The 27,396-nt window shown below is 36.9% G+C and overlaps 1 pseudogene; it reads left to right on the plus strand.

The window, feature by feature from the left end:
* LOC141507197 (methionine aminopeptidase 2 pseudogene) lies at positions 1-27,175 on the plus strand (annotated as a pseudogene).
* Positions 27,176-27,396: the final 221 nt, after the last annotated feature.

Raw genomic sequence — 27,396 nt, forward strand, 5'->3', positions numbered from 1 at the left:
ATGGAATACACTGCCGAAACAGATGAAGATTTCACCAACAAAGAAGGCTGTCAAGTAAAGGTTGAATTATGTCTCTACAATAATGTTTTAGACAGGATTTGTGCTCATGGCTAGTTTAAATTAAATGACGTCAAGAGTTCCTTTCAACTCTAATAGTCTATAATTGATAGGATACATAGAAAACACTAACTTTTAGATTTGCAGCCTGCTGTTTTGAAAGAAAATAAATGTAATAAGAAATCCTACTTCCTACTCAATATCTGGCAAATGCTACTTTTGTCATGATTTCCTAACTTGGAGCAGTTTTCTCCTTATCTGTTCTTTTAGAATTTTTAATCCCTTTTATGTATTTAAAAATTGATTTTAAATCCTGTTTATGCCTTTATACATCTTACCTCTGCTATTGGATGGTAAATTTCATGGGAACAAAGATCATGTCTTATGATTCTATTTACTCTTCTCCTCTACTCATAGCCCAGGGCAGAACTCTGCAAGTTGTTGGAGCTTTCAGATATTTGTTGAATCAATCAGTAAGCAGAAAACTGAAACTGATTCAATTTTCCAACAAAAATTTAAGCACTCATGAGCACAGAGTACTTTCTAGCTATTGTGTATTTTTTATTTAGGTTTTTGCAAGGCAATGGGGTTAAGTGGCTTGCCCAAGGCCACACAGCTATGGGGTTATAAGTGGCTTGCCCAAGGCCACATAACTAGGTAATTATTAAGTGTCTGAGACTAGATTTGAACCCAGGTACTCCTGACTCCTGGGCCAGTGCTTTATCCACTAAGCCACCTAGCTGCCCCCTTTCTAGCTATTGTTAAAAGTATAGGGAGATAAAATTTTTTGTTGTTCAGTCAATTTTTTCAGTTGTGTCTTGACTCATTGTGACACCATTTGGGGTTTTCTCAACAAAGATAATGAAATGGTTTGCGATTTCCTTCAGTTTATTTTACAGTTGAGGAAATGAGAGGCAAACAAACATATGTGACTTGTCCAGGATCACATAGCTAGCAAGTATTTGGGACTTAAACTCAGGAAAATGAATTTTCCTGACCCCAGGTCTGGCACTTTATCAACTAGCTGCTCCTACAAAGCCTTAAAGAACTGATGTATGCAATTCCAGGTTGGAAACTGACAGTTGGTATTGAACTAAGCTGACCCAATACCTGATAGATGCTTAAATCAAAAGTCACCAAGAAGAAAAACCCAGATTGGAAATTCACCATGAGGTTTTCTTCTATGCTGAGATAGAGTGACTCCTTATTGAGGAACAAATTATATAAAAAGTTTTGCTTTTGGCAATAGAGAAATTAGAATTTCAATACACAAATATTTCTGAAATGAAAAAGGTATTTCAGAATTTATTTAAGAAAAAAGAAGCAGACTTGTTAATCTTCCAGGTATCAGACAACTTGACTAAGGCTCTTTTTACTTTGGATGTTAACATTTCAAAGTCATGCTTAGATCATCAAGGGAACTGCCAGTTTTTTTTTTTTAACAAGTAACAAAAGTACAATTGTCATATTATACTGAAAAAATAAATGCACAGAATTGTTCTTTTTAGGTAGGAAGCAAGTAAAGCAATGGCTTCCTTAGGCAGCCTACAACATAAATTATATCTTAAAAATTTTTCATGAACAGTTAAATAGGGGGAAGTATTCTGGGAATAAGAAGACTTGGACTGAAGCACAGTTCTGCCAATGTCTTACTTGTAGAACCTGGGAGAGTTCATTTGACATAAGTGGGAAAAAAACTGGATTTGGAGTCAACACCAGACTGAATCCCAGAGACCAGATCAGATGATCACTAAGGTCACCTTCAGTACTAACATTTTGGATATAAATGTAGGTATTTAAAAAAAATAAGTCTGTGATTTCAGTCTATACAAACTTGTCTTCTTTTTGTTCACACAGGATACTTCATCTTTTTTCTACCTTTTCAGTGACTAGCACCTGGTTCATCTCTGATTCCCAGAACACCTCTCTCTTTAAGATTCAGTTCAACCACCAAGTCCTATGGAAAGACTTTCTTCATTCCCTCTAGCTGCTAGTGCCCTCTCTTCCTAATTACTTTGTACTTAACTAACTCATATTTATTTATGTGATGTAGAGTTATATATGTCCATGTTGCCTATCTTGTTACAATATAAGCTGCCTGAGAGTAAAGACTGATTTTCATATATATATATGCTCAGTGGCCACTATAGTGCCTGATACCATACATAATAAATCTTGCAAAAGTGAGAGAGAGAGAGTTCTCAGCAACACAAAGAGGAATAGAAAAAGGATGAAATGATATAGTTTCTAGAGGCTTTCTGGTGGGGAGTGGGGTGGTTAAAGGAAAAGACATCTATAAGTACAATAAACCAGGCAGCACGATATTTATAGCATCCTCAGCAAGGTCATGAGTCTACAGCTTCTGCTGAAGATTGTCCTTAAGCTGGTCAAAGCTGGTTCTGTGGTCCCAGGTAGTTACAGGCATCTTCAAATGCAGTAAGAGTTTACTCACAAAGAATCATTGGTATGGTAAGTAGTTTTGAGCTTCACAAATCCTTCCAATTGATTGGTTCTTATGAAACTTCATTGTCTTATTCCTTTGTGAAGAAGGGAAGTTCTAACATATAGTATAATTATTGTAGAGCCCATGATAACCCCATAGCTGACTTCCTTTTTTGCAGTTTATAATCTTGGAGAATTGTCTAGGTTTATAGTCTATTTGATTTCCTCAGACATGTAGGCAACATGTTTCAGATTAAATACTTGGACCCAAATTTTTTTGACTCCAAGACCAGCCATACTAATGGATCTCAATAAGATTTTTTTTTAGGATTTTGAAAGGCAAATGGGGTTAAGTGGCTTGCCCAAGACCACACAGCTAGGTAATTATTAAGTGTCTGCGACCAGATTTGAACTCAGCTACTCCTGACTCGAGGGCTGGTGCTCTATCCACTGTGCCACCTAGCCGCCACTCGATGATATTTTTGATAGCTTGATATTGTAATATATTGGTGTTTGCCCACTTGCCTATTTAGATGAAAGAAAAGAATTCAATCTGTATAATTGGGTTGGCAATTTTAAATTAACATTATCACGATTTTGCTGGTTATATGTTATCATCACTCCCTTGAATTCTGGTACCACAAACATGGGAGGGTAGAACTTTTACAAAAATCTATAAGGCTTATTGAAGATCACCTAGTCACATTACTTTCAATAAGGGAATAAACGTAGAAATTCTAACACCTTTAGGATACCATTATCATATTCTTTCAAGTCTCCCTCCCTCTTGATGAACTATCCTATCTGCCATGATATGTAGACTATTTTATAGGTTTATAAGTTCCATTTCCTCTATTTCCCTTTCCTCAAAACTGTGACCAAATGAAGAACCAGAAGGAATTTGGGGTATAATATGTCTGAACCTTGACCCAGAAGTCATTTATAGCCTTGTCCATTAAAGCATCATAAGAAAGGCATCCCTATAGACTCATCTGTGTCTACTTACCACCAAACTTTTTGATACCTTTGTCTCTTTGAACTCTTTAAGCACTGTTTTCTATAGGCTAAGTTTCCTTCCAGCTCTGACATTCTATGTTTTAAGGTACCTCCTAGGTTCTTTTTCTACCTTTGACATTCAATTTCTATATCTAAGTTTTCTGGGTCTGGCATTCTATGTTCTGAAATTTTTTTGTTTCAAACTCTATTTCAACTCTCATATTCTACCACAAAACTTTAAAGAAGGGGGTGTATGCTACCAACTCAATGTTGTGCTCTATAATGATTAGGAATCTTATCAGGCTATTAAGTAATACAGCTATATTAAAATATTTTAGTTGAGCTTATTATCCGCTAATAAAATTAATAGTACTGCTGAAGGGTAATACAAAGTAACATCTGCTTTATTAACAATTGTACTTTCCATCACTTGTTTAGACCCTGCTTGAACAATGATGATAGCATATGAAGGGAGTGGACAGATTGGGGGGAAAAAAAGGTCACAATTCTCAACCATGAGAGACTATTTTTTACAGATTTCCATCTATGAAGCCAATTTATTATTAAGATGTTATGCCCAAATTGGCAGTCAGTCTTCTGAATGAGTTTAGAAAATGTACGTTATTCCTTTGAAAATCCCTTCATCTTTTGCTTTAATCCTACATTAGGTTAACAAATACAAGCCATCAGTCTTCATTTCTCATGTGGGCTATGCTCTTACTAGGCCCTTTTAAGGGTGTGCATTATTTTCCTTTTTCTTCACATCTGTGTGAAGACTGGTATTTCCTCCAATTGCCTATGAATTGCATAAATAAGCAAATTCTCCTAAATAATCTTAGCACACCATTGGATGTTCAATCTAGAAGGGTTTTTGGAGATCATCTTGTCACACTGCTTTGATTTATTTAGTAGGTGAGCAAACTCAGACCCAGAGAGAGGAAAAGAAATTTATTATGATCATACAGTAAATTGTAAGCAAAGCAAGATCCAGAAACAGGTATGGCTAGATCAAGAGAGTTGATTCTTAAATTTTTAAATTTTGACATGAGTATTCACACTTCAGAGCTCATCATATACTAAGGATCAAGGTTTGATTTTATTATTTGGTCGATTGTTTAAATAAAGAAAATGATGAAGAAAATAATAATACAGATTAAATTTAAAGATATTTGACCCCTTTTCATAAAGCTGGCTGTTATTTAACATAGGTCTCAACTCTAAATCCAGTGCTCTCTCCATGTACTTATTGCCTAAAGGTCTGTAAGGTTTCAGGGAGTTCTAATAATTGGCATTTCTAAGATTCTGTGTTTCCTGAGAGTATTAATAAAGGGACAAAATCAGTATTCAAGCTTGATCATTGAAATGATTTGGTCCCCAAATTTCTGCTTGATTGTTTCCATAAGTTCTTCCATTGTTTATAAATATATTAGCTCTCACCACCCAAAGAGCAATCTCCTTTCCATTCTTTTCACTCTCAGTTTTCTGAAGAGTAAAGTCAGTCCATCACCTGTATCCCAAGATTCTTGTATAGAAGGCAAGAATTCTTAATAACCAGTACAAAATATCCATAGAGTCTGGCTGATGGACAAAGCCTGGTTTCCAGATGGGAAATCTGTCCTAAATAGGGCAGGGAACTGACCCACACATGTTCCTCTTAATGGATCAGAGATAATGGTCAAGTGTCACTTGCTTAGCCAAGGGGGAAATAAGATGTTAGAATGTTTTATGGATCATCATTACAGAGCTGCAGAATTGTAGAATCTTGGGGCTGAAACAAAATCCTACAGTATCTCAGAGAAGTGGTTATTTAGTCTCTGGTTGAATAGCTATCCTCTGCCTTTGCAGAGAAGTTCCACTAGTTCCAATGTCAGATTCAGCCTTCCTGGGTTTCAGGACTAGGGATGAGCAAAGAGATGGAGAGAAAACCATGAGAAGAAATTTAGAACCAGAAGTTGGGATATCTTAGGTTCAGACACAGGAAAGCAGTTGGGAGATACAGAACCGGAAAGTATACATACAAAGGGACTCAGGTTTGAGGAGAGGAAATGAAGATAGGAAGGATGGGAAAGAAGAAGGAGGGAAGGAAGGAAGGAAGGAAGGAAGGAAGGAAGGAAGGAAGGAAGGAAGGAAGGAAGGAGGGAAGGAAGGAAGAAAAGGAAGTAGGGAAGGAGAAGGAAGGAAGGAAGGAAGGAAGGAAGGAAGGAAGGAAGGAAGGAAGGAAGGAAGGAAGGAGGGAGGAAGAGAAGGAGGGAGGGAGGGAGGAGGGAAGCAAGATATCATTAAGTACTTGTTATGTGCCAATCACTGTGCAAAACATTTTTCAAACCATAATCTCATTTAATCCTTCCAACAGCTCTGGGAGAGTGATTGTTATTATTCCTACTTTATATCTGAGAAAACTAAGATAGGAAGTGTTTAATTGAATTGTTTAGTTTCACAAAGCTCTTAATTGTGACTAGGTTTGAAGGAAGGTCTTCCTGATTCAGTGCCCAGGATTCTATCTACAACACCACCTATCTGTTTCTCAAGGGTTGTGGTGATGGGAGTGAGTAAGAGATTGGCTCATTCTCAAGATGACATAATCACTAAAAAAGTTTCCTGAGTCTGTTCCTGGGTTCTTCTAGAATGTAGAAGGAAGCATTTTGGTTTGTAATTCAGGAGTGATGAGTTCAAAATTAATTCTGTGTCTGAATGACTTTGCACAAAATTTTTACAAATAACTTCCCCTTGGCGAGGGGCGGGGGGCTGGGAGGTTGGACATAGGAACCTTTCAACTCCCTTCCAGTTTCAGCATTCCAGGTTCTAAATGTGCCTTCCAGCTATGACATTTGACATTCTATTTTTTTTTTCTGTATTGGTAAGGCAATTGGGATTAAATGGCTTGTTCAGGGTCACACGGCTAGTTAAGTGTCAAGTGTCTGAGGCTGGATTTGAACTCAGGTCCTCCTGAATCCAGTACTGGTGCTCTTTCCACTGCACCACATAACTTATATTCCAAGAACTTGGGGGTACAGTTAAAACTGACAAGAAATTTTCTCTAAATCAGAAAGGGAAAGGTGCTCAAGGCCACCTCCTTCCTTGTGACATGACGGCTGAAAACCACACTCAGGTTAGCAAGAAAGGTAAGATTTCTCTCTCCTTTGCAAAGTCATTTGCATGTGTCAGCACTAATTTCCAACTGGATCCCAAGCAGGGAAATTGAAACTTGAGACTGGTAGCAGCTTTCAAGTAGCATTATCCCACAGCTGGCTTCAACTTCTACTTGTTATTAAAAAAATAAGCTAAATTGGTATTTTTTTTTATTGCTCTAATTAAGCCTGTAAAAGTTAAAACTACACAACAGAGAGGGGGAGGGACTGAGAGGATGGGAAGGAGGGAGGAAAAACTCCCTTTTCAAAAATGATAGTGCCAACTCAATAAGACTAATAATTAAAAATCTCTGGGGAGGCAACTGCCTTTCCCCACCTCTACAATCTGTAAATGTATGTGGGTGGGTTTGGAGGAAGAAAGACATTTTTTTTTTTAACCTTAAAAAGGAAATTTGTTATAGATAAAAGAACTCAGGTCTGGTCATTATTGTACTAAGTTTGAAACCTTAGCCTTTCCCCTATTATTATTAGGGCTGTCTGATTCTGAACTAATCATAATATCTATCTGAGATTCCAATTTTTCAATTGTAAAATGGCTTCTGTAACATCCTATTTAGTAAGTTTAGGTAGTTAGCAACAATAAAATGATATCAAAATGAAAGTTGTTCCTTGATGGACTTGCTCATTCCATCAGTGTAACAATCAGGGACAATTTGGGGCTGTCTGAGATGGAGAATACCATCTGTGTCCAGAAAAAGAACTATGGAGTTTGAACAAAAACCAAGGACTATTACCTTTAATTTAGAAAAAAAAAAACTGATATCTTATTGTCTGATCTTGCTCTCTCTTATACTTTATGTTTCTTCCTTAAGGATATGATTTCTCTCTCATCACATTCAATTTGGACCAATGTATACCATGGAAACAATGTAAAGACTGACAAATTGCCTTCTGGGGGGGTGGGGGAGGGAAGTAAGATTAAGGGAAAAACTGTAAAACTCAAAATAAATGAAATCTTTAAAAAAAGAAAAGAAAGTTGTTGTCACTGTCATTTAGAATGCCAATTTGTCATTTAATTGTTAATAATTATATGTAATTGTCATTATTAATGATAATCTAATCTTTCTGAGTCTTACCCTTGCAACATTAATAATAATGAGAATAATAAAGTTGCAAGGGTAGGACTTGGAGAGATTAGATAAGGTATAACAGAGAGTTGACATGGGAAAACAAGGACAAAATAATTCTTCATGTTTGAATACTGCTTTATAGCTTGTCACTTTCAAATATCAAGTCAAAGTAAGTGAAATAGCTTAGTTTTGGAGGGAGGACCTTAAAAGCTGTAGGAATCAGGTTTTCAAGCTTGCAGAAGATAACATAATAAAGCTGACATTTATAAAATATTTTAATTAATTGCAGAGTCATTTATAGCTATTAATTACCTTATTGGATCCCCACAATCATCCTAGGAGATAGATTCTATCATTATCCTTATTTTACATATGAAAAAATTGAGGCAGCTATTAAATGACTTGTCCAAGGTTACACAGCTAATAAGTATATGATGCTGGATTTGAACTCTAGGTTCAGAGTTCTATCCAATGAGCTACCAAGCTTCTAGGTGCTTGATATATGTTCTGAAGGAAACCAGGGTTTCCAGGAGGCAGAGGTAAAGAGAGAATGCCTACTGAGTATGAGGCACAACTAGTACAAATTTACACCCATGAATGGGAAGGCTAGGGGTGATTATTTTACATATTGGGATTTGCATCATAAAGGAAAATTAATAGTAAGAGGAGTAGTGCCTTGCCCAAGTTCCTAAATTAAGTTCATTGTCCTAAATTAGATACTAGAAAATCTTTTCCTCAACCCCAGGACATTGCTCCCTCCTTTGTCAGTGTGGTGCCAGGATCTGAAGGCCTCCATCTATTAATAACTCAGATTTTGTGGAAAGAGTTTTTGTTAGTCTAAGTGCTATTTGCCCCAAACTATGCTACTTATATTCATATAATTTAAAGAGATCTAGGGTAAAGCCCTCAAGAGATTATATGGCCCCTCCTCCCTATCTTGTGTCTCTGAGTGGAGAGCATGGACAAGAATTGAAAAGGGTGAGATGCTGCAATGCAGGGTTCATGATCCTATCACTGAGCCCTGATCATCAAGATCACAAGTCCAGAAACCCCTGAAGTATCATTTTCTCCTTTGTTACAGAGAAGAAAATTGTGCTTCCAGTAAATTTAGTTATTTGCTCTAGTCCTGTGATTTTGGGATAATAAGAGTTGGAGTTTGAAGGGATTTTAAAGGGACTGAGACCAACCCTTTCATTTTACAGATGAGGAAACTGTGGGTGAAGTTAATTAACCAATAAGGTTCTGAGACAGAATTTGAATTGAAGTCTTCATGACTCCTAATCCAGTATTCTATCTAATGGGAAACACAGAGGGGAAAGTGGCAAAAGATAGGACTAGAATTTAGATCTCATCACTCTTTTACCAGGAAACTTTTCACTGACCCCATGAACCTCCCTACCACCAAAAAAATCCTTATATGGCATATGATTGTTAATAAGTACTTAATATCTTTATAAGAATTGTGACATCCCACCTCCCACCTATCAGATTAGCTAAGATTACAAAAAAAAAACCTAGGAAAATGATCAATATTAGCAAGAAGGTAGGAAAATTGGGACATTAATTCACTATTGGTCGAGTTGCGAATTCATCCAGTCATTATGGAGAGTAATTTGGAACTATGCCTAAAAGGCAATAAAACTGTTTCATACCTTTCATCCCGCAATACAATACTAGACCTATATCCCAAAGAAATCATAAAAAATTGGTAAAAGTTTCATATGTTCAAAACTATTTATAGTAGCTCTTTTGTAAGGGGAAAGATTGGAAATTGGGGGATGCCCATCCACTGGGGAATAGCTGAGTAATTTATGGTATAAGAATATGGAGTACTATTCTCTAAGAAATCATGAGCAGGGACACTAGGTGGCACAGTGGATAGAGCACCGGCCCTGAAGTCAGGAGTACCTGAGTTCAAATACAGCCTCAGACGCTTAATAATTACCTAGCTGTGTGGCCTTGGGCAAGCCACTTAACCCCACTGCCTTGCAAAAAATAAAATAAAATAAAGTAAAAAAAAGAAAAAAAAAGAAATTATGAGCAGTTGAACTTTAGAGAAGCATGGAAGGACTTGAATGAATTGGTACTGAGTGAAGTGAGCAAAATCAAGAGAAGACTGTACACATTAACAATATTGTGAGATGAACAAATAAAATGGATGCTGCTCCTTTCAGCATTTCAGAGAAGAAGGACAATCTGAAAAACTGCTATGGACAATGTCATATTCAGAGGAAAAACCATGAAGACTGAAGGCAGAGAAAAGTATACTATGTTCACTTTTTAAAAACTTCTTTTATATTTTTCCTTTTCTTTCCTTTCTTCCCCCTTTGTTCTAATTCCTCTTTCACAACATGACTAATATGAAAATATGTTAAATATGATTGTACATGTACAACTTTTGCCAGACTGCTCACCACCACGGGAAAGGGAGAAGGAAGGGAAGGTGGTAGAAAAATGTGGAACTCATAAATTTGCAAATGGATGAGTGTTGAAAAACTACATTTGCATGTAATTGAACAAATAAAATAAAATTTCATTTAAAAAAAAGAAAAAAGCTCTCTTCCTCTATGGCCTGCAAACATGGCCTTGTCTTCCCCTATTTTTAAGTTTCTTAAGGAACTTGCCTTCTTTACCAAGCTTCTTAAGAAACTTTGCTAATTTCTATGTGAAATTTAGCCTGTGTTGCTTTCCAAATTCTTTGCAATTTGTCATTTGTTATCATAAACATTTTCAGTAACCTATGAAATAAAATTTATGCCCTTCCTTATACTTCTGGGTCAAAGAACCATGTGAATTTTTCTTGAATTGATGAACCCCACCCCCCCACCCTATCTCCTTTGATCTTTGGCAAACTTCTACCTCCAGCTGACCTCCAACTGGCCTAAATTCCCCCCTCCCTCCTTTCCCTCCTTTCCCCCCTCCCTCCCTCCCTTCCTCCCTTCTTCCCTTCCTTCCTTCCTTCCTTCCTTCCTTCCTTCCTTCCTTCCTTCCTTCCTTTCTTCCTTCCTTCCTTCCTTCCTTCTTTCCTTCCTTTCTTCCTTCCATCCATCCTTCCTTGCTTCCTTTTTCTTCCTCTATCCATCATTCACTAAAATATGGGTACTTGTTTGGGTTGTGATGGCTCAGGGTGAGTGTAAATAGTAATTGTTTCTGTTCTGGCCAGGAACCCTAAGGATCTTCCTCTTCCAAATTGATTTTTTTTTGACTAGGCAAATGAGTTCATCTTTTATTTTATTTATTACCCAACCTTAAATCACTGAGTGGGTGCTGTCTCAGACAAAATGAGACTTAAGAAAGATATTGCAAGGAATATAAATTTCCTGAAATAGAGCTTTGGAAAACCAGGCATAGATAAAGCCATTGGGATTCAAATGGAGCTACTTGATCATGACTTAAACCCAAATCACTCTGACTCCTTTTGACTGGCTAATAATAGTTCCCAATTCAAGCTTCAGTTGTTTATTGTTTGGGTTTTGTTGGCTCAGAGTGAGTGTAAATAGTAATTGCTTCTTTTCTGGCCAGAAAATCTGAGAGTCCTGCCCTCCCGGATTGACTTTTTTTCTTGAACTGGTAAAAGAGGCCATCTTTTTGCTCATTTCTTGCCTAGCCTTAATCACTGAATGGTCATTGCCTCAGATAAAGTGAGACTTGGGAAAGACTTTGGCTTAAAATGGCCAGGGTTTCCCACTGAACCTGGGGCCATCTCCAATCATTTTGATCAATATTTTGGCACTATACAGTAAGGCTGATATGGTCCCTTACTTAAATCCAATTCATTTTCAAGTTAAGACATCACTTCCTGATGTCTTTGATACTCTTCAAGAATGAAAGACAAACAACAAAAACACAACAAAGCACTAACTCACTGTGAGTGATATAAAAGACAATAGATTAAGGGGTATTCTCCTTTTGCAAGTAGGAAAACTAAGGGTGAGAGAGATTAAGGGATTTGCCTAAAATTAGTTTTATTGTATGTTGCACTCACTGTTATCAGACAGCCCTTATTGGAGTTTAATTTGGGGACTGAGTGAAGAGTGTAAGATGGTAAGTTTATTACACTTCTCCAAGTGGGCTGAGTTCTAAGAACTAGCAACTTGTGAAAAGATAAACAAAACTTTTAAAGGGAAAAGCAAGGGAGGGGGTGGGTTGCAAGGGGTTTGGGGAAGGCCTAGGAAAAGATGCCTTCTGCACAAGTATTTATGAAATCATTTCAGAAATTTTCAAGGATAGTTTGCTCATTATTTGGACAATATTGCTACCTCAACATTGTTAGTGTGCCTCAGTGGACCAGATGGTTATAGTCTATATCTGAGGCATGACAACTTTGACATAATATACAGTATGCAGTGTATATGAAATGGGGAAGTTTCTGATCAGATAGATTAGTGATATATTCTTTATCAACTCAAGGAGAGGCACAAAACAATAAGTTTTCCCAGAGATGTTAGAAAAGACATAACTTTACACAAGATGATCACTTTGTTCGATGAAAGTCAGCATAGAAAAGTGCAGGTTAAGTTATTTGCTTTCTGTTTAATATTTCCACTTCGTCAGCCCACTCCCAGAAGGAAGGATTAAGGCAATTGGTGATATTAATGGGGAAGTAGATGCCAGTTTAAATTGGAACATTTTATAATAATAATAATAATAATGATAATGATAGCTAGAATCACAAAGGTGGAAGTCAATAGAACTGAAATTCAAATCCACATCTTCTAATTACAATATTCATTCTGCTTGAGTATGCCTTTGAGTATGGGCACAAAACATCAGTCCCCACCTTGATCTGCGTTAGCTCCCTCAAATTGAGGGAGGCTCATTAGCAGAAGGTTGAACAGCAGAAGCTCCACATCTACATCTACAATTACATTTATATTGCATCATTTATATCACAAACACATACACGTGTGTATTTATATAACATAACATGTTGTTCAGTTGTTTCAGTCCTCTCCAACTTTTTTAACCCCATTTAGGGTTTTCTTGGTAAAGATACAGGAGGGGTTTGCCATTTCCTAATCCAGTTCATTTTACAGATGAGGAAACTAAACCAAATAGGAATAAATGACTTGTCCAAGGTCACATAGAAAGTGTTTAAGGCCAGATATGACCTTGGGAAAATGAGTTTTTCTGATGTCAGGTACCAGCACTATTCACTATGCCGTCTAATTAAATGTTTGTGTGTATATATATATATATATATATATATATACACACACACACATATATATATGAATATACATGCACACATGTGTTTATCATGTACACACATACATATGTAATTCCATATATATTTATATCTGTATCTACATCTATAGCCATGGACCATGATAACTCATGAAGGTCATCTACTGTGATGTGAGGAGGTGCTATCGTTGGCATTGATAGAGGGAGGCAATTATATAGGTCTTTTGAAAAAGTGAATAAAATCCATAAAAGAAACAAGGAAACCAATAGATAAAGTAATCACGGGTGAGTGGAGCCACATAAATGAGCGAGGCAATCTTGGGGCTGAACATAGAGCAGGCATTTCATAATGGGAGGTCCCCAGTGGGAGAGCAGTCAGAAGGGCTTAACTTAGGCCTCCACTGGTTATAGAGGAGAGAACACTGCTTTCTTTTTCACACTCAAGCAGACTCAGAGCTGACACATTTGAATGATTTACAATGCAATACTGGAAAGGAAGGCATAAACAGAATGCTGAGCCTAATCGGAAACACAGTTTGTATATTTTTTCCATTATCTGCAAACCTAATGTTGAGAAATAAGATGCTATGGTTTATAAATTCCCAGTGTTCTCCACTCCCCAAGGAAAGTGGCCATCTGGCAAATGTTAGATGATTATGGTCAAGAAGTCTGTGTGTTTTCAAAACCTAGGTTTTGTATTAGGTTCGTATATTCATGCAATGTCAGTGTTGGAAGGGACCTTGGGAATCCTTTGATCAAAGCCCCTCATGTGAGAGATTGGATTATCATGGCCATGTCTGTAAAATGCAAAAATCTAGTAGATTTAAGGAAAGGTCAAAGGGTTCCACCTAGGGAAATATGACTTCGTCAAGGTCACACATAATAACAAGACAACAGGGTCATGACTAGCAGACTGACACTGTACCCCAAAACTCCTTACTCCCCTATTTTTTCTACTGCTGCAGATTGCTGGTAGAACTAAATTGAAAGAAATGTTTTTCAATTAAATTTGACTTATTAGTATGAATTACATCGGTTACCTAGATATTTTGATTTTACTCTTATTTCCATGTACTCAATATCTACATACTCAGCCAATATGTCTAATCCAACCAGGTTTGTTATTTAAACAAGTTTGAGTTTTTGTTTTGGGGGCTTTTTTTTTTTGAGAATTTAACATGGTCAATAGTATCCATAATTTTTCTCCACAACATAATAGAGTATTAGCAAAGCTGCTTCAGAGAAATATAATTTATCAGATTTCTGTCTTTAAAGTTTTCAGAGTATTTTCCTCAAAACAACCCTGTAAAATGAGTAATATATTATTAATTCCAGTTTAATGGTGAGTAACCTAAAATTCAGAGGAATTAAGGGACTTGCCTAAAGGCATGTATAGGAAGTGTTTCAAACAGAATTTGAACTCGAGTCTCCTGACTGTGAGTAAAGTGTTGTTTAAACTTTTCTAATTGATTATAGATATATATATATAAATTTAAAAGAAACAATAATCATTTCTGTATAAGAAGCCAACTAGGATCTCATTACCTCTCATATTGAAGACCTGCATGAAACTAATTAAAAGTAGAATTGAAGGTAGGGAAAAGATGAACTTCCTAAAGTAACTGACCAAGATAAGAAATTAAAAGAAGCACAGACCCAAAAGGTTCTAGGATTCATTAATAAGAAGAGGAAAGAAAGGAAATAAAGAGGAAAAAAAGAAGAAAAGAAACAAATATTCATGTTAACTTACTTAACATCAATACACTAATTAATTAATTTTAGCAAATATTCATGTTAAGCTCCTTATGAATAGCATTTCATTTTATCCACAAAATAATACTGTTGCTGTTATTATTATAATACACATTTTACTAGAAACCAAGACAGATTGTGCCCAGGACTACACAGCTAATAAATGTCCTGACTCCAGGTCTAGTGTTCTACCTACTCAACCATTCAGCTAGTTCTAGAAAAAAATGGATTGGTAAGATTTACCACTGGATAAAGAAATTGACTTACTCTACATGCTTAACTTCACACCTTCCCTCCTGATATTCCCCCAATCAGTACATTATCCTTTCTGTTAAACCTTGAGACATTTAAAAATACAATTTCCTTCTAGGAGAGACTTTGTAAGAGGACTACACCAAAAATCATTAACCATTAATGCTATTCCTGGTTCAGCTACTTAAATTGCTGGGAGATATTGGACAAGTCCTTTGCCCATCATTTTTCTCTCTCTGATTGTTCTTCTCCTCAGTAAAATGAAGTGGGAAGTATTATCTCATGTCTTAGATGCAGATGCAGCTAAGTGGTACAAAAGATAGAGCACTGGACAGAATCAGAAAGACCCCAATTTAAATCTAGCCTCAGTCATTTATTAGCTGCATGACCCTGGGCAAGTTTACTTAGCCTTTGCTTGCCTCAGTTCTCTCAATTGTAAAGTGAGGATGATTACAACACTTCCAAGGGTGACTGTGAAGATCAAATATGATAATATATTTAAAATATTTATGACAATGTCTTGCACAAAGTAGATGCTAAATTTAAATGCTTTCTTCCTTGCTTCTTCTTAGGTCTCCTTTAGCTCTAAATCTTATGAGTAGATCTTGCAAGGAACATAGATTTCATCTACTTCTACCTCCATGTCTACTTCCTCTGTTTTTAAAAATCCTTATTTCTCACCTGGTTGCACTATTCTGGGACATCTCTTATTGGAAACTCATCTTTCAGGTCAACTCATCATCCTATAAGATCTCATTGGTCTTGATTAATCCACTTCATTACTATCCTTTGCCTCTTTGATTGGAGTGTAGAATCATGAATCCTAAACCTCCATTTAAGGAGAGAGAGCTTAGTTCAGAAAACTCATCGCTTCTTACTTGGTTGTACCACAATGGAACTTTTCTGATTTCTCCATGATACCCCTGCATCTACTCTCTTACCTCACATACCTTTTCAATTTCCTTTTGTGTTTTATTTTCTCCCATACTTTGAGGAATGGACTATATCCCTAAGACAGAGTATGGAGTCTGCCTCATAGGAAACCCTGGTCCCTTCCAACACTGACATTGCATGAACTATTAGGAAGAGCAGCTATGATTGGCAGACCGAGAGTCTTTTAGAATCTCCCAATTAACAAATGGACCTTCGTACCCAAGTTGTGTTCCTGTGCTATTGAGTTGTGTTTAAGAGAAGGTGCAAAGTAGACCAATAAAAACAAATACTGATGTGAATAGAACCCAATCCTGCCTACTCCCCCCCTCCATGTCCAGAACTCTCCTTCATATCAGTTGTTTTTGCTTCATCTGACAAGAAAGCTTATTCCTTCTTAACATCTCTTCTCAGTTGACTTGCATTTCTCATGGACTTTCTTTCTACAGATATTGGTGAATATAACTAAATCATAACCAAGGCTTCATCTTTGACTTTTCCTCCTTTTATCTCCAGTCTCCCCATAGTCATGTCATTATGTGATGTAAACTCTATCTCATTTGTCTTCTCTCTCTTTACCACCCTTTCTCCTGGGTGATTTAATTACTTTGTAGCTATTGATTTGATTCCTAGTCCTCTATTTCCAATGTCTTCCTTTTTCAATTCACCCTTAAAGTTATTGCCTAATTAATCTTATTACCAAAGGGTGGAAAAAGACTTTGAAAGCAATGTTTTATATTGGGAAATAATAATGATAATTCTGATTTCCATAGAGCTTTGAAATGTCCAAAACTCTTTCCACCAGAGGACGAGAAGTCCTGGATTTGGAGTCAGGAAGACCTGATTTAAAAACTGCCCTCAAATTCTGAAAATTCTTAAAAATTTCATGAACTTGAATAAGGCACTTAACCTCTGTCCACCTCAGTTTCCTCAAATATAAATTGGGAATTGTTGTGAAGATAAAATAAGATAATATTTGTAAAGTGATTTGCAAGTCTATCAAGCATTCTTGCTCTCTCATCACACATACAATACATATGCATATAGATACATATATACATATAAACACACACAATGTCATTTTTGTTAACAATACTGTGATCACAGGAATCTTGGTGAGGAGAGTAATGTGAGAATTATTGTTGCTATTTTGCAAATGAATACACTAAGACAAATGAAGTAAAAAGGTCTGTTGAAGTTCATGTGGCTAATGAGTAGTGAAAATAGCAGAAAGTCTTTGAATGTCTATTTCTAAAAACTTTTATAATAACATTTTATGTTTGTTAAAATTTTACCAAGCACTTTGCACATATTGGGGCTCAAAATAAAGACAGACAAATATTATAGGGTATTACAAACATTGTAATTAAAAAAAGTTTGTGGGGGAAATGAGGTCCAGATCTGTGCTTTGGTTGGCATGAAAAACTCTTGGTTGAGAAACTCTCTTTCCTGATTCAGATTCTCAGTTTTTTAGCAATCTTATATTGTTTTCCAGGACATTGTTTTTACTTGCAGAGGGTTGAAGTCATTAGGATTCAGAGGCAAGACTTGAACCCAGATCTTCTAGAATCTGAGGCTAATTCTTTAGCCACTATTCCATGATACCTATCAGGGCAGCTAGGTGGTACAGTGGATAGAGCACTGGCCAAACCACTGGCCATGGGTTCAGGAGGCCAGGAGTTCGAATCCAGCTTCAGACACTTGTAACTTATTAGCTGTGTGACCTTGGGCAAGTCACTTAATCCTGATTGCCCCACATCCAGGGCTGGCTCCAGTCTTCCTGATTCATATCTGACCACTGGACCCAGATGGCTTTGGAGGAGAAGTGAGTTTTGTGACTTAGCAAAGTATCCCCCTCATTCAAATCCAATTCACATGCTAGTCACAGCATCAACTCCCTGATGTAATAGTCTTCTTAGAAAATGAAGGAAAAAAAAAAAAAGAAAATGAAGGACAAATATTGGCAATGATACTTATCATCCCTTCCCTCTTGCTTATAGAGGTGGCAACTGAGGCTCTGCAAGACTCTGAAACTAACTTACTCATCAGCACAATGCTAGAAAATGTCTACAGCAATATTTGAGCTCAGATCTTCCTGAGTCTGAGTCCAACAATCTATCTAAAAATCAAACTTTTTACAGAGAACATTTCTTCCAGAATGCTATGTCCATCCATTTGTCTAGGTATTTAAGTTTAATATATAGGTCATCCCACAAATAGTTCAATACCTAATACACACACACACATACACACACACACACACACACACACACACACACACATACATATATATGAGATAATTGTCTTATCTTGGAGGGAAGTAGTAGGGTTGGATTCTTCTGTAAATAATTTGGGTCTAGCAATACAGATTTACTTTATAGAGTTAGACAGAGAAATAGAATACTATCTCCCCTCTCCCTTGGCCCAAACAGCAAGAAGAAAAGCCATTTTTATTAAAGATTAGAAAGGGTGCACACATTCCATTATTCCTTCTACATTCCCACTGTTATTTCCTTAAGACCACTCTAAACTCCCAGCATCTAGACAGGTATTTTTGTAAAGAATAACATTTTCTAATCTCAACTACCCTAGGAGGTAGGAAGACAGTGAAGGCATGACAAGGCTTATAGCTTTGAAGTTTGACTGAAAGAGCTAACCCTCTTCTGGTTACTGGTTTGAAATCTCTGATGTATTGCCTATTCTCCAGTCATTGGCATTTAGGAATGGGAATTTAAAAGAAGTCAAGAGGGATAGGGACCCGGATAACCTCTTAGATCACATTGAATCCAATTATGCCATCCACAGGAGATTGCAATGTGATAGAGAAGATGGTAATTGAACTTTGAATAATTGGTAGTTGAGTCAAATTCCACTTTGGATACTTCCTAGTTATGTGATTTTGGACTAGGCATTTAATTTTTCTGTGCCTGTTTTCTCTGTAAAATGGAGAGAAGGGACCTGATGGTTTCTAAGTCTCTCCCAGTTCTAAATGTATAAGATCCTACCATCTATGTACCCCAAGGAAAGCAAGAAAACCCTATTCATCAGTATTCCAAAGGAGAAAAAATGAGAAGAATTGAGTTCTATCAGTTACACTAGGTGGGTTCAAGCAATGAACTTCACTCATGTGAAAATCTATGACTTCTACACCAAATCATAATCTATATTATTTATTTTTCACATGATTTTGGGAGGAAAAAATCCATCCATTCATCAAATACTTATTAATTATCTTCTAAGTATGATATGCTATACTCAATGATGGAAGTGGGTAGATCAAACAATAATAAGCTCCAGACTTACAGCATCGAGGCATACAAAAAGATAGAGATGATGCAAAAAGAATAAGGAAGAATATAGTTGATACAATAAAGGAGTATATAAAGTTATGCAATCATAACAATTTCTACTCCTGTGGCCACATAGGAGCATGCTGTGGGTAGAAACAGGCATTTGTAGGGTCTTTGAAGTATAGTAGAAAGAACCCTGGGTTAGGAATCAGAACACCTGGTTCAATCTATGTAATTTTGACTGGGTCATTACTTTGTCTGAGGAAGAGAAACATTTTGTATATGTTATCCCATTTGATGCCTACAGCTGCCATGTGGAATATGTAGTAAAGGTATTACCGTGCACTTTAACAATTTTATTTATTTAAGATAATGGGGTTAAGAGTGACTTGCCCAAGGTCACACAGCTAGGCAATTATTAAGTGTCTGAGACAGGATTTGAACTCAGATCCTCCTGACTCCAGGACTGTTTCTTTTTATCCACTGCATCACTTAGCTGTCCCCTACACACTTTTTACAGATAGGAAAGTTGGGGATCAGAAAGAAATGATTTTCCCATGGTCACAAAGAATATGAATGAAATTGCCTTGCTCAATAATCAGTTTTCATTCCACTTTGATTGACTTCATTCTGGTATTGGTCCTTGAAATATAAACAGAGAAGACCTTGAAAATACCTCCAATTCTAAAGTTCTGTGATTCCTCTAAGGTTAACAAGAATTCTCTTTAAAAGCTTCTTTCCAACCTATTTATTGATACTATAGAGCTATTTTGTAATGTTGAAGTCAAAGGGGAAGAGTAACTCCATCTTTTGCTTTTTAAAATGGGCTCATTTATGATGGGAACTAAGCAATGAATCAGAAGGAAATATAGCAACTGGTGGAGAAAACAGGTTGGTTATTTTTGAGTGTAGTGTGTTGGTTTTATTTGTTTATTTGATTTATGGCACCTGAGTAAGAGAGTCCTGCTTTAATTCTTGCTGAATTGGAGTCCAATCAGGTCCTGTTTATGCTGCTCCCTTATGGAACAGTGTTCTGTAAGCATAGCAATGGAGTGAAGGTGGGCTAAGAGGCCAAGGGCAAAATCCATTTAGGGAAAAAAAGACTCTTGCAAAGAAATCATGCACAGATTTATACATGAATGCATGATATGTGCAAACATGCATATTTATATGTGAATATACAGTGGTTAGTACATGGTTAGTGCTTAATAAATGTTCTGTCTCTAACTCTTTTTCCTTTTTTTCTCTTTTACTTTCTTCCTCTCTGTATAGAGAAATAGATACAGAGATAGAGAGAAACAAACTGACAGGTCAGAGAGGCTGGGCAGAGAGAGGGACAATAAACCAAGGAGTCAGCTAGGTGATCAGAGTTCAAATCTTGCCTCCACAACATACTCTCAATTTCTCAAGTCCTTTGAATTTTTAGAACCTGGTAAACTCTCTAGAATCAAAAGTAATAGATGAATTGCCAATCTGCCTAATGAGAAAGAGCTTCTGGCCCAGGTGTTCCATGCTTCTGTCAGATTTAGATGGATGTGGATGTGTGTAATTCATGTATATATGACTATGTGTTGGACAGCCAGGAGCTGCAGTGGATGGAGTGTCAGGTCTAGAGTCAGGAAGAGAGCTCAAATCTGGTTAGCCTCCTATATTTAGTATCTGGCTGACTCTGGGCAAGTCACTTAACTCTGCCTCAGTTTCCTCATCTGTTAAATGAGTTGGAGAAAGAAATGGCAAACTACTCCAAGTCCTTTCTCAAGAAACCCCAAGTGGGGTCACAAAGAGTCATACATGACTGAACTGAATAACAGCAAAAGTCTATATGTAAGAAATGTTATATATGTATGCTTGTGTGTATATTATGTTGCATACATGTATATTCATACACATGTACTATAACAATAACAATTTATATTTATAAAGAGCTCTAAGCTTTGAAAAATAAATAAATCATCTCATTTTGCATAAATTATCTCATATAATCAACCCGTAGAATTGATGCTATTATTATTCCCATTTTACACTGGAAAAAGCTAAGGTTTTATAAAGGTTAAGTATTTTGTACAGGGTAATATAGCTAGAACTTGTCTAAGGAAGGATATAGGGAAAGGCAGCACAGAACAGTAGAGTCCATTATGGAATAAAAGTTCAAATCTATTGTCTTCTAGTTGTGTGATATGTGAAGTTGCTAAAATACTACTTTCTTAGGTAACTGTTTAAGCCTTATCTACTAAATGATATAGGGGGTTGTGATATGCTTTGGTGGAGGGAGTTCCTATACTGAGAATTCAACCATACTGAAGAAAGAAATTATAGTTTCTTTAGGATGTGAATAGATAGGTACACATCAGTCTGTTTAAGATTACATAACTTATAAGTGTATACATTCAGACTCTCATTTTTTTTCTACCTCTGCTCAAACTCCTCAGTTAGAGACCACCATAGTAGAGAGTGACTCTAATCCTTGGGTTATGTCATGAGAGCATTAGACCTGTCAAGGGCCACTAGGCTCAAAAACCTTCATGTATAGTTATGAACTATGCATGAAATTTAACAAGCAACTTAATCAACTCTGGAAAGGTCAAAGGGTTAACTAACAGACCACAATGACTCAGAAAACAAATTAAAATTCTAATGTCCCTCTATCCAATGTAGCTCCCCTTTACTTTATCAGGGAGTTTGAAGAAATGAAAGAAGAGAGGACCTGTAATTAGATGATAGTCCTCCATACAATAATAGATGGCCTCTTAGACTTACCATGACTAAAATACTCATCTCCAAAAATGGAGAACTGAACCATTCTCTCCTATAAAATCCTCTTGGGCTTGGAAATAATCCTGGATTCTGCTCTGACCACTGATATGCAAATTCTGATGGGTTCTTTCAAACTGGAAGGATTACATAACCTAAGGATAGAGAGGATCTTCAACAGAAGGTTAATAGTAGTAGTGTAAAATCATGGATCAAGAATTGTAAGGAACCTCAGAGGGAATTTGGTTCAGCTCCATCAGTTTTTGAATGAATGAATGAATGAATGAATGAAAATGAATGAATGAAAATATTTATTAATGGTATGTACCAAGCACTAGTTTAAGTGCTGGTGAAACAAAATGCAAAAAGAAAGGAAGTCTTTACCATCAAGGAATTTTAGTCTACTTGTTGTTCATTCATATTTAGTCATTTCTTATTCTTTGTAACTCCATTTGGATTCTCTTGGCAAAGATCCTGGAGTGATTTGAAACTTCCTTCTCCAGATGATTTTATGTATGAAGAAACTGAGGCAAAGTTAAATGACTTGCCCATGGTCACACAACTAGCAATTATCTGAGGTCAAATTTGAATTCAAGATTAGTCTTCTTAACTCCAGGCTTAACACTTTATCAAATGCCGTCAGACTTCTCTTTCCATTCTTAATTGCCCTTGTATCTACTGTAGCTCTCCTTTATTTCAGCAGGGAATTTGGAGAAATGAAAGAAGAGAGGACCTGTAATTTTGTATAAATTCTAACTCTATTCACTTAATGGCCAGAAATTAGTTTGGTTTGTTTTTGTTGTTGTTGTTGTCGTCTCTGTGTGTGTGTGTGTGTGTGTGTGTGTGTGTGTGTGTGTGGTGTGTGGTAGTGTTGGGAGAAGTCACTGGGTAGATGGAGCTTGGCTGGTTGGTTGATTCTTGTCCTTTGTTATTGAAGAAGACCAAAATGACATCACTATATTTGAGACAAATGACAGTGTGTCCGACTGTGGCAGATCAGACCAACATGAGCTCAGTATGCTCTATCACAGGTTGGAGAAATAGTCCATGTGAACACCTGGGGTGGCTATTCTAAACTTATGTTTGTCACATTTCCTTTGAGCTCCTTCAATTCTGCCTTCCTCAGAGAGTGCAGCACCCTCACTGATGATGGCATGCCATGGTGGGTGGTCCTATGCCAGTGTCTCCCATGCTGTACAATCAGTTCTAAAGATCTTCAATGACACCTTCAGATGGACTACAGGATAATTGATTGTTATGTAATTTCCATAAATAATTGTATTTATTAGATTATTTGATTTCCATATGGAAAATGGTGTGGGAGAGAGGGAAGGATACTTAGACCCAAAGTGGTTAAGTGAGTTGACCAGAGTCACATATGTCAGAGGGGAAAATTTGAACTCTGGTCCTCTCACTGCGGAGTTGATGTTCTTTCCACTAAACCAGACTGCTGCTAGATGATGAACATTTGAATAATGAAGATGCTAATGGAAGGACTATGATTTGTATTCACAGAAGGAGGACACACATAAAGAAAATCACAGTTTTGAAGAAATATCAATCAACCAATCAACAAGATATTTATGCCAGGTGCTTTGCTAGATTGGTTTAAGCATAGACTGTCTCTAAATGCAGCCTGTGGAACTGACAAGAGATCACCTTGAAGGAAAAGTGTTTACACATATTTCCTGAAAAATAACACTGATTATAGGTTGCTTTCAACTTTTCTAGAAGCCAAATGTGAGGGGGAAAATAGCATAACCTATATCCGAACCAGTGTGGTATATGTAGCTTCAAGCACATGAAAACACTCCACCTACAGAGACTTTCTTCATCTTAGGGCCATTATATCAGAGTACCCTGTGGTCCTTCCCTATATCCCAGCCAATCAACTGTCTTTGTTCTACTTCTAGTATATTTCTGGTACCTGTCTTCTTCTTTGTCCTCCTAATTGCTACCATCTAGTTCATCATCATGCTGGACTATTGCAATAGACTCCTAATTGGTCTCCCTACTTTCAGATTCTTTTCTCCAATACTCTCTATAGAGCAACCAATTTTGTCTTCCTACAATACAACAATAACACATATAGAATGCTTTTGGCTTTATGTGGTACTTAATATACATTATTCCATTTAATCTTCTTAACAATCCTTGGTTTTTTTGGAGGGGGGAAGGTGCAAAGGGAACCCCTCTAGCATATCAAAATGGGGAACAATTTATAGACTTGGAGAGCTCCTGAGAACACTGGGAGGTCAAAGGACTTAGGCAGTTATTGTCAGTCTATGTCTGAGGTAGGAAAACAAAGAGATTTTCCTGATTCTGAGGCAGCCTTGCTATCCAGCACAGTATGGAGCCTATCATAAAGCAAAGAATAAGTGAGGTATTACTATTCTCCAATAGAAAAAAGAAGCTAGAACTAAGAGAAGTTAAGGGACTTCAGTTGAAATTAATTCAATTTAATGATAGAAACAATGATTCAATGCCTTCTACCTGAGAGACACTTTTGCATAAAAAGTCACAACCACCAAAAACTCATTCTCTCAAAGGGTTATATGTTACCCACTGATCCATTTTCATACAGCCACTAAATATCAGGAATATGGATCAAATTTAACTTTCTCCTGGCTCCATTTGAAATAGTTGACCTTTCATTATCTCTATGTGCTTAAGACTAGAAGTAATTGAAAACATGTGTGTGTGTGTGTGTGTGTGTGTGTGTGTGTGTGTGTGTGTATGGGGTGGGAAGTGGGTGGGTGGAGGGGTTATTATAGTTGTCTGGGTACAGAGGAAATATTATGAAATGCAGAATACCAGCCACATACTTTATCAAAATACTGAGATATGGGTTAAGATGTTTCAAGTGACAAGACATCACTGGGTTGGTAATTAGTATCTTTGTCTTTGTAGAGGTGCATCCTTGCAGATACTCCTCCCAGTAGTTAAAACCAAGTTAGAAATCATGGCAGCTGCCAACTATCTTGGCTTCTTTGGAGTTAACTACCAATGATATGGTCACTCTGCATATGCCTGTGATTTAATATTGTGAATTTGTAGAGATTGATGAAATATAGAAAAAACAGGCAAAGACATTTGAAGAAATAGCTCTTGATGCATCACTAAGGATGGTTCATAGTGAAGGGAGATTAACATTGAAAGTTCAAGCAGAGGAAACTGTCTAGGTCCATGTATCTCCAATTTATTTTTCCTCTTCAATTAAGACAGAAAATAGCAAAGTGTCAAACAGAGGCTTCCAGTTCTGAATTTCTCCAGAAAATTATTCCCTAGAAATTTCCATGAAGTAATTTCTGGATAAGGGATTTCTCTGTGCAGCTCTAGTAACATGATGATATTTAATCTCCCACAAGACGTGTTTTCTGCAAACATTGGAGGTAGTTCCATGTGAACCTGAATTAATAGCTATTCCACCTGAATGAAACACAAGGATATTTTTTTCTGGAATAATAATGTATGTTGTTTCCCTTTCCTTCTTCTTCTTCACTAACTCAGATATAAGTTTTGAAAAGTTCATGGATCATCTTAGTAAGAAATATCTGGCCAAAATTTGTCAGTGATGAAGTTCCAGCTAGGTCCATCCCTCTGGTTGGGGCTCCAGCTCCAGGCCTCCAGTGTCCCAGCATGCCCCCTAGATCTTTCTATCACACAAAAGAGATCTTTCTATCACACACCCTTGACTGGGTGCCTGGGACTTCCTGGAGAGTGCACAAAGCAAACCTTTCTAACTCACCCTTTGTGTTCTATCTTTAGCAAGATGGGAGGTGTGGAGGCAGCCCAGGCAGCACTCTGAGAGGCAACTGAAATGTGAGCTGGATGACAGCACAGTAGCCACAGCCAAAGAGATGACCTAGAAGAAGAATGGCAAGGTGGTGAGGCAGCAGGACAACAGGATGTGGAGGGAGAATTGGGGACTTCAAGGGATGAGGTAGCCAAATAACTGGAAAAATAGGCTGGAGAACAAAGGAAAAGAGAATACTGAAAATGAGAAGGAAGGCATTTGGTGATATGGTATTGGAACTTTAGAAAGAGACTGGGTCAAAAAAAAAGAAAATGACTGGGTCATGGATCTATAGATCTGAGAATAATGTACATGGAAATGGTCTTTGAATCTCTGAGAGTTGCTGAGAGATCCTTGGGAGATATACTGTGTGACAGAGATAAAAGTAAGTATGACATGAATGAAGACATAGAAAAAGGGATTGGGAAAGTGTCTGTAGATAAGTAGGACAAGAAATGAGAATGTGCAATGTCACAAAAAAAAACCTGATTGATTTAAGAGAATGTATCCTGGAGGAAGTGATTACCAATGTCACATGGTACAGTAAAGTCAAGAAAGATGGAGATAGTGAAGATAAAGCAGCAGGAAATAAGGAGAAAAAAAGAAGCAAATACCAAGGCATCCTCAGTTCCCATTTGTGATCTATATTCCAGTGATGTATTTCCAAAAGGCCAAGAATACACATACCTCTCAACAGAAAATAAGCATGGGTAATTTAGAGCACCACAAGTGAAGAAAAGAAAAAAAAAGTTTTAGAGGCCAATGAAGAGATATGGAAGGATTTAACAAAGTTTCAGAGCCACAAATGAGGAAATACATAATGAACTGGATCAAGCCCCCAAAGACAGTGATAGAAATATGTGAAAAATCTGTGGAAAACTGGAAGATTGCTTCCATAAGCTAATAAAAGAAAATGGCCTAAATGCTGGCCTCTTCTTCCTTATGGGCTACCTTCACAATAACTATGCAATCTACTCCACTCCCAAAGCTGGAGATCCCATAGTCTTGCAATCTGACAACATCTACAAAATAGATTTTGGAACACACATCAATGGTAGGATTATCAATTGTGCTTTTATGGTCACTCCAAATATGATACATTGTTAAAGACTGTAAAAGATGCTACTGGCACTGGAAAAGAGTGCTAGAATTGATGTTTGTCTTTTTCTGACTTTGATGTGGCCATCCAAGAAGTGAAGTAATTCTATGGGGTTGGAACTGATGGAAAAACATATAAAGTAGAAACCATTTGAAATCTTAATGGACATTCAATTGAATCATATAGAATATATTCTGGAAAAAATGGGAGGAATGTGAAAGGAGAAAATGGAAAAAGGTGAAGTATATGCCATAGAAACCTTTTGTAGTACAGGAAAAAGTGTGGTGCATGATGCTATGGAATACTCACTTTATATGAACAATATTGGTGTTGGACATGTGTCATTAAGGCTTCCAAGAGCAAAACACTTATTAAATGCTGCAATACTATTAGATGAAATGTAATGTTTAAGTATGCAACCCTCCCCCCCAAAAAAAATTTCAGTGTGAAGGATCATATTTACTCTGACTGTCTGCCACAGATGGCTAGATCACCTAAATACTTAATGGCTTTCAAGAACCTGTAAAACTTGGGAATTTTTGCATTATTATGCTCCAACTCCCTTATGTGACGTCACAGGCTCCTATAAAGTACAATTTGAGCACACCACACACACACACACACA

This window comes from Macrotis lagotis, chromosome 1, assembly GCF_037893015.1.
Source record: "Macrotis lagotis isolate mMagLag1 chromosome 1, bilby.v1.9.chrom.fasta, whole genome shotgun sequence".
NCBI lineage: Eukaryota > Metazoa > Chordata > Mammalia > Peramelemorphia > Peramelidae > Macrotis > Macrotis lagotis.